General features: G+C 37.8%; 1 protein-coding gene across 8 annotated transcripts in view; it reads left to right on the top strand.

The window, feature by feature from the left end:
- LOC148942426 (protein argonaute-2-like) overlaps nt 1–15,736 on the top strand; it is a 122,691-nt gene that overhangs the window by 37,037 nt on the left and 69,918 nt on the right. The gene's annotated exons all lie outside the window — the stretch shown is intronic.

Here is a 15,736-nt window from a genome sequence, read left to right as displayed (position 1 = left end):
AAATCAGCTTGTGGTAACATCTTTATCAACGACATTCTTAAACTTGTCCATTAAAATCTTTGTGTTCTTTGGCCCAATTTCTCGAGGAGGAATTGGAGCTGGAGAGGGAGTTTGAGTTGGAGGTCAGAACCCCCTTTTTACCCTGTTGTAGCTCAGTGGATTGATGCTGTGCTTGGCAATAAGGGACCCAGGGTTTGATCCCTGCCGCAGCAAGTTTGGGTGACAAGCTTGCTACCTATCGCTGTAAAAAAGACCCAGCAACTGAAACGTCGATTCGATGCCCTGTGCGCCAACAATGCACTCTTACAGAACTAACTGCAAAGAGTGGCTACGACTCCTTCTTCACTTATTGATGTTCAAATTATCCTAATAACATACTCGAATTCAAAGAATAGGAGTTCAAATCACCTTGTGGTAACATCTTTATCAACGACATTCTTAAACTTGTCCATTAAAATCTTTGTGTTCTTTGGCCCAATTTCTCGAGGAGGAATTGGAGCTGGAGAGGGAGTTTGAGTTGGAGGTCAGAACCCCCTTTTTACCCTGTTGTAGAACAGTGGGTTGATGCTCTGTTTGGCAATAAGGGGCCCGGGGTTCGATCCCTGCTGCAGCAAAATTGGGCAACAAGCTTGCTACTTGTCCTTGTAAAAAAGACCCAGCAACTGAAACATCGACTCGACGCCCTATGCGCCAGCAATGCACTCATACAGAACTAACTGCAAAGAGTGGCTACGACTCCTTCTTCACTTATTGATGTTCAAATTATCCTAATAACATACTCGAATTCAAAGAATAGGAGTTCAAATCACCTTGTGGTAACATCTTTATCAACGACATTCTTAAACTTGTCCATTAAAATCTTTGTGTTCTTTGGCCCAATTTCTCGAGGAGGAATTGGAGCTGGAGAGGGAGTTTGAGTTGGAGGTCAGAACCCCCTTTTTACCCTGTTGTAGCACAGTGGGTTGATGCTCTGGTTGGCAATAAGGGGCCCGGGGTTCGATCCCTGCTGCAGCAAAATTGGGCAACAAGCTTGCTACTTGTCCTTGTAAAAAGAACCAGCAACTGAAACGTCGGTTCGACGCCCTATACGCCAGCAATGCACTCTTACAGAACTAACTGCAAAGAGTGGCTACGACTCCTTCTTCACTTATTGATGTTCAAATTATCCTAATAACATACTCGAATTCAAAGAATAGGAGTTCAACTCACCTTGTGGTAACATCTTTATCAACGACATTCTTAAACTTGTCCATTAAAATCTTTGTGTTCTTTGGCCCAATTTCTCGAGGAGGAATTGGAGCTGGAGAGGGAGTTTGAGTTGGAGGTCAGAACCCCCTTTTTACCCTGTTGTAGCACAGTGGGTTGATGCTCTGGTTGGCAATAAGGGGCCCGGGGTTCGATCCCTGCTGCAGCAAAATTGGGCAACAAGCTTGCTACTTGTCCTTGTAAAAAAGACCCAGCAACTGAAACGTCGACTCGACGCCCTATGCGCCAGCAATGCGCTCTTACAGAACTAACTGCAAAGAGTGGCTACGACTCCTTCTTCACTTATTGATGTTCAAATTATCCTAATAACATACTCGAATTCAAAGAATAGGAGTTCAAATCACCTTGTGGTAACATCTTTATCAACGACATTCTTAAACTTGTCCATTAAAATCTTTGTGTTCTTTGGCCCAATTTCTCGAGGAGGAATTGGAGCTGGAGAGGGAGTTTGAGTTGGAGGTCAGAACCCCCTTTTACCCTGTTGTAGCACAGTGGATTGATGCTCTGTTTGGCAATAAGGGGTCCGGGGTTCGATCCCTGCTGCAGCAAAATTGGGCAACAAGCTTGCTACTTGTCCTTGTAAAAAAGACCCAGCAACTGAAACATCGACTCGACGCCATATACGCCAGCAATGGCTCAGGAGGATCTTTGTCCTTTTATCCTAATAAGTGTCTGATCTCAGTTCCTGACAGAAAAGCAATAACGAAGCTTGAAAAAATGCCAAGCGTTGCCAGATGTAGATGGCGCTGATAATTTTTTTTTAAGAAACTAGCGCCACTTTCCACTCCTATAAATCACCCATACTCTGCAATAAACTAAAAAGTACATTCAGTATCATATAGCATCATATTGATGATGAATGTAGTTCTTTTAAAAAAGAGTTGGAGGAGTTATTAGATTTGGTAAATGCTTGCTTTGTAGAGGAAGAAAGGCAGAGTTTGTTTTTACGGTTTAAGGAAAGAAGAAGGGAATAGAATAGGCTTAAACGGAGGAAAAAATGGGAGAAAATTAGAGAGGAACAGAAAGGGGAAGAGAAGACTTTAATGGTGGGGGATACAAAGCAATTTTGGTCAGGAAGAAGGCAGGAGAATGGACAAGGAAAAGGCCAATTACAAATCCCTGAAGCTGATACTTGGCCTAGTTTTCTTGAGAGTATAGATGAAGATTCTAGTAGCCTTGATAGTGATGAATCAAGTGTTGCTCCGTAGTTTCCGATGAAAGAAAAAGATTATGAGTTAGTGAAGAATGTAACCTCAGAAGAAGTTAAGAAAGTAGTTAAGAAGATGAAGGGAGGATCAGGGCCAGGAATGGATGGTATACCAGCAGTTTTGTTAAAGAGGTTTCTGGGTGTTTTTGCTAGTTTTAGTGAATATTCGTAATAGAATTATAAGTAGTGGTTGTATGGCCTTCCCTATGGAAAGTATCGATTATGGTACCTCTATTTAAGAAAGGTAGTCCTAGTGATCATGATAGCTATAGGTTGATAGCATTAGCGCATGCACTTAGTAAAATTTTAGAAAAGATTTTGGACAATCGGTTGAATGAATGGTTGGAGGGTTATGGGGTAATTAAAGAGGAGCAGGGGGTTTCAGGAAAAGTTATAGTACGTCAGATAGAGCATTTGTGTACAGTGCTCTGATAGAGAAGTATGGATCAGGTAGAAATAAGCTGTATGTTGCGTTTCTAGACTTAAGAAAGGCATTCGACACTGTAGATAGAGCTCTCCTTGAAAAGTGTTTAAGAGATGTAGGTCTACCTTTAAGTTTCATTCGTTTATTTGTTGTTATGTATTCTGGGACTAAGTCTATGGTCAGGGTTGCAGGTTCGGGATTTTCCAGGCTATTTGACCTTAAGAAAGGAGTGAAGCAGGGCAGCGCCATGTCCCCGAGACTGTTCGGTTTGTTTTTGAATGATATGGTGGAGTTTCTGGAAAAAAAATTAGCTCCAAAGCTGTGTCTTGGAAAAATTAATTTTTCGGTGTTATTATTTGCGGATGACACTGCATTGTTGGCTAAGTCGGCAAGGGAGCTTCAGATATTACTAGATTTAATTGAGGAATATTTACAAATGAAAAATTTACAGCTGAACGTTATGAAAACTAAAGTGGTTGTTTTCAGTAAAAGGAATTAAAAAATGGATAATATATTTGTATTTGGAGGACAACAATTAGAAGTAGTTGAAAAAAATAAAGTATCTTGGTTATATCTTCCAAAGTAATGGTGGATGGAGTTCTCATATTAAAGAAGTGTTAAATAGGGGAAGAGCTGCAACATTTTCACTTTTCAGGAATAAAATTAGTGGAATAAAGAATTTGTCTTTGAATAAGAGGTTTTTTTTTATCTAAGATTATGCCGATTCTCCATTATGGGGCAGAAATCTGGGGACATGAGAACGCTGCCCAGTTAGAAAGCGTTCAGCTAGGCTATTTTAAGAGATTGTACGGGTTGCATAGAATGACCCATACCCAGTTTCTTAAAGGAGACCTTGGACTGTGGTCTCTTAAAAGTTACAGGACAGTCCAAATGGTAAAATTTTGGCTAAGGGCTGTACAGTTACCCAGTGATGGGCTACTGAAGGCTGCATATGATGAGTTACTTCAGCTATATAGGAAAAGATCTTGCCCTTTTAAGGTTAAAGAAGCACTGGAAAAAACAGGTTTTTCTTTCGCTTAAAACAAGGTCCATTGATCAACTAGTCAACAATTACAGTTGGACAAGGAAATTAAGCAGGTGTAGTAGGACCAGGCAATACAGAATCAAGAGGAGGAGATTAAGAATTTGGAAACTCTAAGGTATTATAAAGAGGTGCAGATAATATACGGTCAGGAATTTTACTTTTAAGTTAAATTTAACCTCTAGATACCTTACATATTGGATGCAGCTACAATCTAATTGCCTTCCCATTCGTTCGAAATTGAAAGTTTTTGAGAGGAGGAAAAGTGTCCCGGACGGCAGGTTTGCTTGCCCTCTTTGCCAAGAAGAGGAGGAGAATTTGGAGCATTGTCTGAGTCGTTGTCGAGGTCTTTTGGGGGTAAAGGAAAATTTATTTGGGAATGATGGAGTGTTGCTTTCTGATGCCTTGCAAAGTACGTCGTCACAATTTATTTGTCTAGTGGGAAGATATCTTGATGAGTATTTTGCAAAAAGAAGAGAGTAGTTTTTATTTTATTTTATTTTAATTTTTTTCTTTATTATTGTGACGAGTGCTGTAATTTGTTAATCTTGTATGTTATTTGTGTACATGGCCACATTTTGCCTTGAAATACACGTTATCTTATCTTATAACCCCTTTAAGGCTCTATGTCCAAAAATACAAGGAGAAGAAAAAATACACACACAAAGTGCGTCTTAATATACTACTTTTAGATTTTTTTTTTTTCTACTACAGAGATCGAATTAACGGGGTTGTTTTTATTATTTTGTGAGTCGGTATATGTTACTAACAGTGACTACCTGCTAGCCAGGTCTTTTTCAATATTTGGATGTAGCAATATTCTTAAAATATTCAATGTTATTTATAATATTCTTAATATATATAATGATTTAAAGCCTGGGTTCTAATAAAGTTCTGTTTGTCCCTGTTGAAGCGAATAGTATAGTATTTATGTCTAGTGATCTGGCTAGCCTTTGTAAATATATTACTCGTAAGATTATTACTGGTTATTGTATTGTTAACCAGTTAGTTGTTTTTACCACCCTCTTGGACAAATTTCTTTCTTCTTGCAATGCCTGTTAAACTAGTGTTTGTCATTTTCTTTATGTATTAAAGAAGTTTCGCCAAGCTACTTAGAACTACTACTACTAACAACTCACTGCAGCACTAAGCCACCTTAGCCACGCTTCGCACGTTCCTCCTAAACCCCAATCGATCCAAAGCCTCTCTTTACACCCTCCCAAGAAGATCCTTATTCTCTTAAATCCTTAAGATATTCACCCAATCTTTGGCAGGCAATCTGTCATCCTTCATCCCTAGAACGTGCCCTAGCCATCTTAACCTTTCTCTCATGAAAGCGGGGTTGAACAATACTTTTCGTACAGCTGACTGTTTGAAATATGGTCATTCAACCGAGTACCCAGAACAATATTCAGGCAATTTCTCTGGAAAACATCTAACAAGTCTTCCTCCGTTTTTCGGAGTGCCAACGCTTCAGAACCATATTTGATCACTGTCATCACTGTAGCTTCCAATAATCTAATTCTAGTTCGCAGACTTGTCTTCCTATTCTTTAAAAATTTATATAACTGATAAAATTACCCTGAGCCTTATTCATTCTATTATGAACATCTTTACTGCTCTCACCGTTGTTTAAAACTGAGGGTCCTTTATGGCACTTGACAACTAGTTTCAACTAGCTCGGCTGTTTCATCCCTTTTTTACCTTATGCTTTTGCCCATAAGGGCAAAAAGTAAAGACAAGTTCTTTATCTCTTCTGCTGACCATTAAAATGGTAGCTTCCTTTCGTTTTAAATATTCGATAGATCTCTCTCTCATACAACTTTTACTATCCTTTGCTTTCATAGGTGACACTTTTAGCTTATATATGTATATAGAAGACAAAATTATATATATATATATATATATATATATATATATATATATATATATATATATATATATTTATATGCTTTCATAGGTGACAATTTTGTCTTAAATATGTATATATAAGACAAAATTTTGTGTATATATATATATATATATATATATATATTTATATGCTTTCATAGGTGACAATTTTGTCTTAAATATGTATATATAAGACAAAATTTTGTATATATATATATATATATATATGTATATGTATATATATATATATATATATATATATATATATATATATATATTTATATATATAATGTAATTTTTTCTTATATATACATATATAAGACAAAATTCATAACGCCCAAAAACTTAGGACCAGTTGTGCCATTAATTAACAACTGTATGTCTTAAACCTACTCTCTTTAGCTGCAAGTAATTCAGTTTTAATATTATTAATTAAAAAAACTTTTCCCACAAAATAAGTTTTTCAAAGAAAAGTAAAGAACTCCATTAAACAAAATATGAGCAAAAATAAAATAATCTACCAAGCGTAAAACTACCACAAATTAGCATCAATAAATAGGGTGAACTTGGGTAAGTCCGGCCCTTTATCGAGTTTTTTTCAGCTTAATCTGGTCCCAAGATTGTTTTGGAGTTTCTGCCACAATAAAAACTATTTGATGTTGCTGTTGATCATACTAGTAATATTCCGCACAATCCAGAAAGTCCCCAAGTTTTGTTGTTTCCATGAGCTGCTACACCAAAGTAACCCATCTCAGGGAGGCCGAACTTACCCCGAGTCTGGGGGTAAATCCGGCACCTCCCAGGTAAATCTTATGTATGTAGAGAGAAAAATTATTTTACACTAAGACATGATAGAGGGTCCCTCTATGTACGGAAAAACCATACAAACCAAAAACTCTCGTTAAGGGTTTGTATGTGCCACAGCGGAACATCAGCTTTCTGCTTACCATGGGGTAACTCCGACAGTGCTGGTTTTACCCCGTACATAGGAGAAGTCTCTGAGAAATGTATTTTTTCAAATTGTTTATTGTTAATATGAAAAAGGTAAAGACATACTTCAAATAATAGGATAAAAAAAAAGAAGCAGTTTCAATTAGTATCAGAGAGATTCGAGAAAGCAAACTTTTGATCACTTGCAGGCACTAATGTGCTTCTTGTACAGGCTGATGATGTGCCGAATTTGGAATGGTGGTAGAGTGAAGTGACCAGGTCCAGAGAGCCTCAATGGTCTGGCAAAGATGTAGTTTTCTTTGACTTTGTCAATGTCATCTTTTTTTGGCCAATCATATGAATAGTTGGCTAGGCTCAGGCAGCAAAGATATTTTATACAAAACAAGATTTTCATCGGGAAAATCAAGCACCCTTCCGATATACCAGCCTTGTTGATCTCGTTTGGTATCGTATGCTACAGCATAGTACTCATTTAGCTGTATGTTTAGCTTCTTTTCCTCCTCCTCTTCATGCTCACTGCCAACAGTATCACGGATATCCATTTCGTCAGTTGAGGAACCCGATGAGACATCAACGTCAGAGTCTTCACTGGAAAGATCATCTTTCTTTTTCTTTTTCAGTTTTGGCTTGAGCGTGTTCTTTTGTACTTTCCCTTTTTTGTTCTCTAGCTTTTCTTTTTTCTCTTTCTCTCTTTGTTCAATCACTCTCAAAGACTCTGCAGATGTGATTACTTCAGCTTCCCGGGCAACTCTCTGCCTACTGGATGTCCCAGATGCTGAGACATCAAGAGAAGGGCAACGTACTGAGTCCAAGAGAAGTTCTTCAAAGGATTTGTCATGCGTATGATTCTTCTTCGGACTAACCAACACCGAAATGGTAATCTGTTCAATTGCAGTATTCACCCTGGTAGTCACTCTTGTTAAATTCTGAGTCTCCGATTTCTTACTCTCAACATATTGTTTAAACTTGGCTGGATCAAACTTCGCGTTGTCGACCACGTCGCGGTTGATACGCGCTGGAATAGCGGAATCGTAAATTCCTGTCGCTTGAAATGATTTTTGAATCAGTGAAGGGGTAAAGTAAGTCTCCCAGATCTGACATAAAATTTTCACAGGGCCTGGTCACGTCACCTGGGAGTGCTCGTTGCCAGTTCACGAGCTTCTGCTCATAGGATGATTTCAGCCCTTGGAAAATAACCCTGTCAAGGGGCTGCAAAACATAGGATGTGTTGGCTGGCAACTTGAGGATTGTAACGTTCTTTTCTGAAGCGAGCTTCGCAAGAGCCAAGGATAAATGGGAGCCATGGCCATCAAGAATAAGATGTGCTTTTTCTTTCACCTGAGGCAGGAAAACATCTTTAAACCAGTTATAGAAAAGGTCTGCAGTCATCTATCCTTTCTTAGTAGCTGAATAACATGCATCTGGATCGTCCTGAATGAGTAGCCATGAACTCCAACTGTTTTTTTCCCAAGAAGACTACCAGTGGTGGCAGCTTCTCACTTGATGCATTAACACATGCAAGCACTGTTGTGTTATCACGCCCATTGCCACCAGTTCGCCGCGTTGCTGGGGATCTTTTCGCGCCAGCGATTTTAAGGCTACCAGGATCGCGACGAAACGAATTTTCGTCCAAGTTGAACCAACATTCTGGTTTGTCTAAGATGTCAAGCTCGTCTGCTGTTTTTTGTAGCAGGTCATAAAATCCTAGAATGATACAAGGATCTGCTTGTTGCACAGCCCTCAGGTTTTCAAGACGCTCAGGTTTCTTAAGCGAGATGTTGTTTCTTTTCTTAAACCCAAACCACCAGTCCTCACCTGGCCGGTTGTTTGTGTAACAAGTACTGGTTTTGTTCACGCTGACATATTTTTGCACTTCGTCTAGGAACTGTTGTTTGGTAAGCCCCATGCCCTACTTTTCCATGACCTTCAGCGTATTTGCCATACTCTGCTCAACATCAGGAGGTAGGTCCAGAGCTCTCCCGAGAGTAACAGCAGGCGATTCGCGGAAAGTCCTTTGCTTCTTTGTCTGATTCATTAGTGTTGTCCTCGGTATGTTGTAAAATTTCGCAGCTTTTTTTAAAGACATTCGACATGATAGAACTTCATCTTTGGCTTTTTTAAGCTGTTCAGCAGTATATCGTCCTCCTGTCCCCTTGTTGGTTTTTCGGTTGTACTTGCGTGGCATCTGGAAAAAATGCAGGTTTATAGTAACAATAGTAAACCGTAGCTTGTGTATCATAAAGTAAAAGCCATATTGACAAATTCAAGCTTATAGCGCGTATAGACTATCTGTTCTCTGGAAAAAAGGGACGGACAATTGGAAGCAGGAAAAGCTGTCCAGAATTAACGTTTTTTTTTTTTAAATATATGTACAATTTTATAAGATATACTCATCAAGGTTTTTTATTAGCCAAAACCTATAGAAAACAATTTTATAGCCTCAGTTAGACAATTTACCTTTTTTTTTTATAAACCACATTAAAAAAACCAATTTTTATTTTCCACTTATCACCTGGCCTCGTTGGGGAGGGGAAATCTCTTGAAGATGGGGAGCAACAAATTTTCTCTCATGAGAAAATTGTTGGCGTTTGCATCCTGAGAAAAACATCAGAAATTGTGTTTATTCCCTATGGGTACTCGTGAATTCAGCTATATTGTTACTGATTGACAAAGTTTAGAAAAAATTCATATCAATCACAGGCAGTATTATGGTGTTTTCGACCCCAACCCCCTTCGCACTCAAATATATTCCCCTAAACGTGTCTACCATGCATTTGTTTTTCTGTTAGAACCAAAAATCCGATGTTATCTAGTGTTTGATTGGAAAGTAATCCGACAATACTAGGTTTAATATTAACTTGGCACAATGCGATTCTTCAATGTCTAATTACTTTCAGCTTTGACAGATTTAGCTGTTAATGATAGTATTGATTTTCATGGGTGTAGGGAGGGGGCAGCTGCCCTCCCCCTCTAGACCTTCAAATTTACATTAGATATGTCTGAAAAAGCAGATGGTTTGGAAAAAGCAGTTGATAAAACTCCATCACACTATCGACTTGGGTCAAGACAGTGAATAAACTAAACTAAAAAAGACTTGTATATATCATTTTCATGTCTGGAAACCTTTATTATTGGAAAAAAATATAATAACTGGAAGATGCAAGAAAATTACATAAAAAGTGAAAAATATGAAAGCAAAATCTTATGCAAAAAATTAAGACACTCAAATCTGAAAAAAGTATTTTCGATCAAATTAAAATCAAAAAAGGAATTTATTCAAGGTTTTCTCATAACGTTAAGTATATTTTTGGCATAATCCTTCTTTTCCAGTTTCATTTTTCAGTTGATATTGCTCCTTTTCGTCAAGATCTTGGGATCAAGGAATAGTTGACAAATACAATTCACTGAGATCTAGGCTAGAACTGCAAAAGACTAGCCAATCGTATACACGGGGTAAGTCCGGCCCCCCGTGTCGGAATTACCCTGTACGGGGCAAGTCCGACATGCCGGAGTTACCCCGAACGGGGGTTTTTCTGGGGTAAGTCCAACACCCCTTGTATCTCCTGACTGGCTTGAGGATAAAATACTAATAAATTACAGTAAATACTTCAACTATCCTATTAACTCATCAGCTATTTACAATCATTCCATCCTCTCTTTAGTTTTCCGCACTATCAGTTAAAAATTACTACCCACCTCGTGGCTAGCAAAGATGCCCTCCTCGAAATTTCAAAATTTCGTCACCGCCAGAGGGGTTAAAAATGGTGTCAATACTAAAGACTGTTGTCAAGTACCAGGCCAAAGGAAGAAAATGAAGTACAAAACCAAAGATTTCTATCCTCACTGAATCAGGTAAGACGGGGGTGACAGAGTTACCCTGGTGTCGGACTTACCCAAGTTCACCCTAAATGAAACCCAAAGCGAACAGAAATTACAATAAATAACCGAGTCAGACTAAAAACGAACAGAAATTAACATAAGTTGGGCTCAAAACCCCTATGCCATCCCAAGGCCGGAACATAATTTGCACTTTACTAAAAAAAATTTAAATGTTTTTACTTTTATAACTTTAATAAATCAAATAATATTAACATTTTGATTACTAAATATTAGTATATGTATATTAAACTGACAATGCACATTCATTTGTATTTTTTTTTTCAGTAAAGTGCAAATTATGTTCTGGCCTTCGGAAGGCATAGGGGTTTTGAGCCCAACTTATGTTAATTTCTGCTCGTTTTGAGTTTGACTCGGTTATTTATTATAATTAAATAAAAAAAACAAGTTTTTTAAACTGAAAGTAAGGAGCGACATTAAAACTTAAAACGAACAGAAATTATTCCGTATATGAAAGGGGCTGTGCCCTCCTCAACGCCTCGCTCTTCACGCTAAAGTTTGACTTTCTCATAACTCTTTTTTTTTAAACAATAAAATCTTTAGCGTAAAGAGCGAGGCGTTGAGGAGGGCACAACCCCTTTCATGTACGGAATAATTTCTGTTCGTTTTAAGTTTTAATGTCGCTCCTTACTTTCAGTTTAAAAAACTTGTTTTTTTTTATTTAATTTCTGATCGTTTTTCAGTTAATGCAGCTTTTATTTTGGCTCGCCGGCATTGAATAAGTAAACAAAATTTTCATCAAAAATTTACTTTTCTCTTGCTAAATGGCTGTCTCTAAATTTGGTTCTGACGTAGTTTACAAGTTAACTTACGTAACGAACTTCTATATTCGTATATTTTTCTTCTGGCAAAAAATACACAGTTGCAGATTTTTGCAGATATGAGCTTGAAACATATGTTATAGAGTTGTCTGATACGCTGAATCTGACGGTGTGATTTTCATTAAAATGTTTTCACTTTTAGGGGATGTTTCCCCCTCTTTAAAAAATCAGGTAAATTTTCTCAGGCTCGTAGCCTTTGATGAGTAATACTAAACTTAATAAAATTCATATATTTAGAATCAGCATTATAAGTCCATTCTTTTGATACATTTATTAACATCAAAGTTCCATTTTTAAAAGTTTTGCTTACTATTGAGCCGTATCGCTTGTTTTTTTTGTTGTTTTTTTTTTTTATTACGTATATGTTATTACATATATGATGGGATTCTCCCCTTAGTCAATAACACGTTCTTTACTTTAAAAGTTAAAAAAATTTTTAATTCAAAAAACCCTTAATAACAAATACCGTTTAATTAGAATAGATAGCTCTTTTGAAAGCGCTAAAAAAAACTGTAGCGTAAAGAGCGAGGTATTGAATTGGGGGAGAACCCCCTCATATACGTAATAATTTATGTTCATTTTAAGTTCTAATGTTGCTTCTTACTTTCAGTTGAAAAAACTGTTTTTTTAAAATTTAATTTCTCATCGTTTTTTAAATGATGCTTGGAAATCCGCCGCCCCCCTCATAGAAGTTTCCCTTACCCCAAAGAAACATCCTCTACGGAAAGATTCTCCCGAGTTAATTTCCGTTCCAATGAGCCCTCCTACGATATTCTAGGACCACTGGGTCAATACGATTACCCCTGGGGAAAAAAAAAAACACAAAACAAATAACACGCACCTGTAATCTTTTTTCTGGACAATAATGCAAAATTCCCCCGTGTTGCTGATGACAGTTATCAATCTCTGCAGCGGGACTTTAGACTACGGTGTATCTTTGTTTGTGATTGTCGTCGATATCCTATAACTTTTGTGATGTCTTTCCCCCTTTTTTCTACGTTCTGCCAAATTTTATCGGGCACTTAACTTTTGATTGGTAATATTAAACTTGATGAAACTTATATATTTGAAATCAGAATTAAAATATGATTCTTTTGATGTATCTATTGGTACCAAAATTCCGTTTTTTAGAGTTTCGGTTACCATTGAGCCGGGTCGCTCCTTACTTGCAGTTCGTTACCACGAACTGTTTGATTTCTGTTCGTTTTGGGTTTCATTGATTTATCGATGCTGATTTGTAGTAGTTTCACGCTTGGTAGATTATTTGATTTTATTTTTGCTCATTTTTTGTTAAATGGAGTTCTTAAATTTTCTTTGAAAAACTTATTTTGTGAAAAAGTTTTTTAATTAATTTCTGTTCGTTTTATATTGACATAGTCTTTTCAGAGAAAAAGAAAATAATACTTCAAATCTTTTCGTTTTTTTAAGGATTTATAGTTTGGCCTGCTATTTGTATGCTGGAGAAAAATTTTCAGCAATTTTTAACAACATACACCCTCTTAAAAATCTGGACACCAATAGTAGTGTTTAATTTAGTTTCATACCTCCTCTAGTTGACCTGAAATGGAAAACTTGTTCCCATTCGAAAAAAAATCTGTTTAATTTCTTTGATAGCTTGGATACACTTACGCTATTTTGATTTGGTTAAATTTTAAGAGCAGAAGCAGCTCCGAAAGTTGGAACAAAATACCCTCAGTCGTTCTTGGGATACTGTTGAGATGCCTTATTGGGAATTAGCATTAACACAGTGCATTTTGATTTAATCTTATGGCAACATTTAGTTTTTAAACATCAAGTCAACTTGGACGGTGGGCGTGGGAGGGGGATTAGTTTCCCTCCAATCACTTTCGACTATTAAAAAGGGCATCAGCCCTTTCTATTTTCAATCGAATGAGCCCTTTTTGGAGTTCCTAGGACAACTCCTTCGGTTCGAAGTGCCCTGGTCTAAATAACAAAAACAAAAAAAATACATTGTACCCACATCGATCTTTACTATAAAAATGTCAAGCCTTCCAATCACTTTCGACTATTAAAAGGGACACTTGCCCTTTCAATTTCCAATCAAATGAGCCCTTTTGAAGTTTCTACGACAACGCTATCAATAAAAGCCTTATATGCCCTTAGGGGATAACTTACAGCCCTCGCCCTGAGGGCTAGAGGGGGGGGTTCATCCTCAAAGACCTAATTTCCAGAGCTTTCTACTACGTTGAACAAAATGGCTATCTGAAAATTTTGATTGGATGTGTTTGAGGGAATGGTGGGCGTGAGAGGGGGGTTTGTTACCCTCCAATCACTATCAACTATTAAAAAGGGCACTAGCCCTCTAAATTTTCAATTGAATGATCCCCTTTTGAAGTTTTTACGACAATTCTATCATTAAAAACCTTATATGCCCCCAGGGCATAACTTGCAACCCTTGCTCTGAAGGCTCTGAGGGGATTATCATCCTAATAGACCTAATTTCCAGAACTTTCGACAACGTTGAACAAATTGGATATCTCAAAATTTTGATTGGATTTGATTGGGGAAATTTTGGGCGTGAGAGGGGGGTTAGTTGCCCTTCAACCACTTTCGACTATTAAAAGGGCACTAGCCGTTTCAATTTTCAATTGAATGAGCCCTTTTTGATGTTTTTACAACATCGCTTTCTATAAAAAACTTACAAGCTCCCAGGGCATAACTTACTACCCTTGCCCTGAGGGTTGTGGGGGGGAAGGGTTGTCATCCTTAAAGACCTAATTTCCAAAACTTTCAACTGCGTTGAATAAATTGGCTATCTAAAATCTTGATTGGATGTGTTTGGGGAAAAGGTGGGCGTGAGAGTGAGGTTAGTTGCCCTCAAATCAATTTCGACTATTAAAAAGGGCACTAGCCATTTCAATTACCTTTCGAATGAGCCCTTTTTCAAGTTTCTACGACAAAGATTTCAATAAAAACATTATATGCCCCCAGGGCATAACTTAAAACCCGGGCCCTGAGGGCTGTGGGGGACTCTTGCCCTGAAGACTATGGGGGGAATGTCCTGCTCAAAGGTATAATTTCCTGAACTTTGAACTGCGTGGAACAAAATGGCTATCTAAAAAATTTTATTGGATATGTTTGGGGAAATGGTTGGCTTGGAAGGGGTGTTTGTTGCTTTCCAATCACTTTCGACCATTAAAAAGGGCACTAGCCATTTCAATTTCCAATGGAATTAGCCCTTTTTGAAGTTTCTTCGACGACGCGTTCTACAAAAACCTTATATGCCCCCAGGGCATAACTTACAAATCTTGCCCTGAGCGCTGTGGGGGAGTGTCCTCCTCAAAAACATAATTTCTGTCTGGAAATTCACAACACCGAATAAAATGGCTATCTAAAAATTTAGATTGGATGTGTTGGGGAAAAGATGGGCGCGAGAGGGGGGCTAGTTGCCTTCAAATCACTTTCGACTATTAAAAAGCGCTCTATAAAAACTTTATATGCCCCCAGGGCATAAATTAGAACCCTTGTCCTTATGGCTGTGAGGGGGTTGTCATCCTCAAAGACCTAATTTACAGAACTTAAAACTACGTTGAATGAAATGGCTATCTCAATTTTGATTGGATGTGTTTGGGGAAAAAGTGGGCGTGAGAGAGGGGTTAGTTGCCGTCCAATCTCTTTCGACTATTAAAAAGAGCAATAGTCCTTTGAATTTCCAATCGAATGAGCCTTTTTTGAAGTTTTTACGGCAACACATTCTATAAAAATCCTTATATGCCCCCAGGGCATAACTTAAAACCCTTGCCCTGAAGGCTGTGGGGGAGTGTCCTCCTCAAAAAAATAATTTCTATTTGGAAATCAATTACACTGAACAAAATGGCTATCTCAAAATTTTGATTGGATTTGTTTGGGGGAATGATGGGCGTGGTGGGGGGGGGGGGCTAGTTGCCCTCCAATCCCCTTTGACTATTAAAAAGGGCCTTATCCCTTTGAATTTCCAATCGAATGAGCCTTTTTCAAGTTTCTACGACAACGCCTTCTATAAAAACCTTATTTGCCCCCAGGGCATAACTTACAACCCTTTCCCTGAAGGCTGTTGTTCTCCTCAAAAATATAATTTCTATTTGGAAATCAACTGCGCTGAACAAAATGGCTTTCTCGAAATTTTGATTGTATGTGTTTCGGGAAATGGTGGACGTGGAAGGGGTGTTAGTTGCCTTTCAATCACTTTCGACTATTAAAAAGGGCACAAGCCACTCAAATTTCCAATTGAATGAGCC

Source organism: Artemia sp. Qi Xiang Cuo, chromosome 17, assembly GCF_049724085.1.
Source record: "Artemia sp. Qi Xiang Cuo chromosome 17, ASM4972408v1, whole genome shotgun sequence".
NCBI classification, from domain to species: Eukaryota; Metazoa; Arthropoda; class Branchiopoda; order Anostraca; family Artemiidae; genus Artemia; species Artemia sp. Qi Xiang Cuo.
Note: the sequence above shows the minus strand (reverse complement) of the source record. Positions and strands in the feature narration are given on the sequence as shown.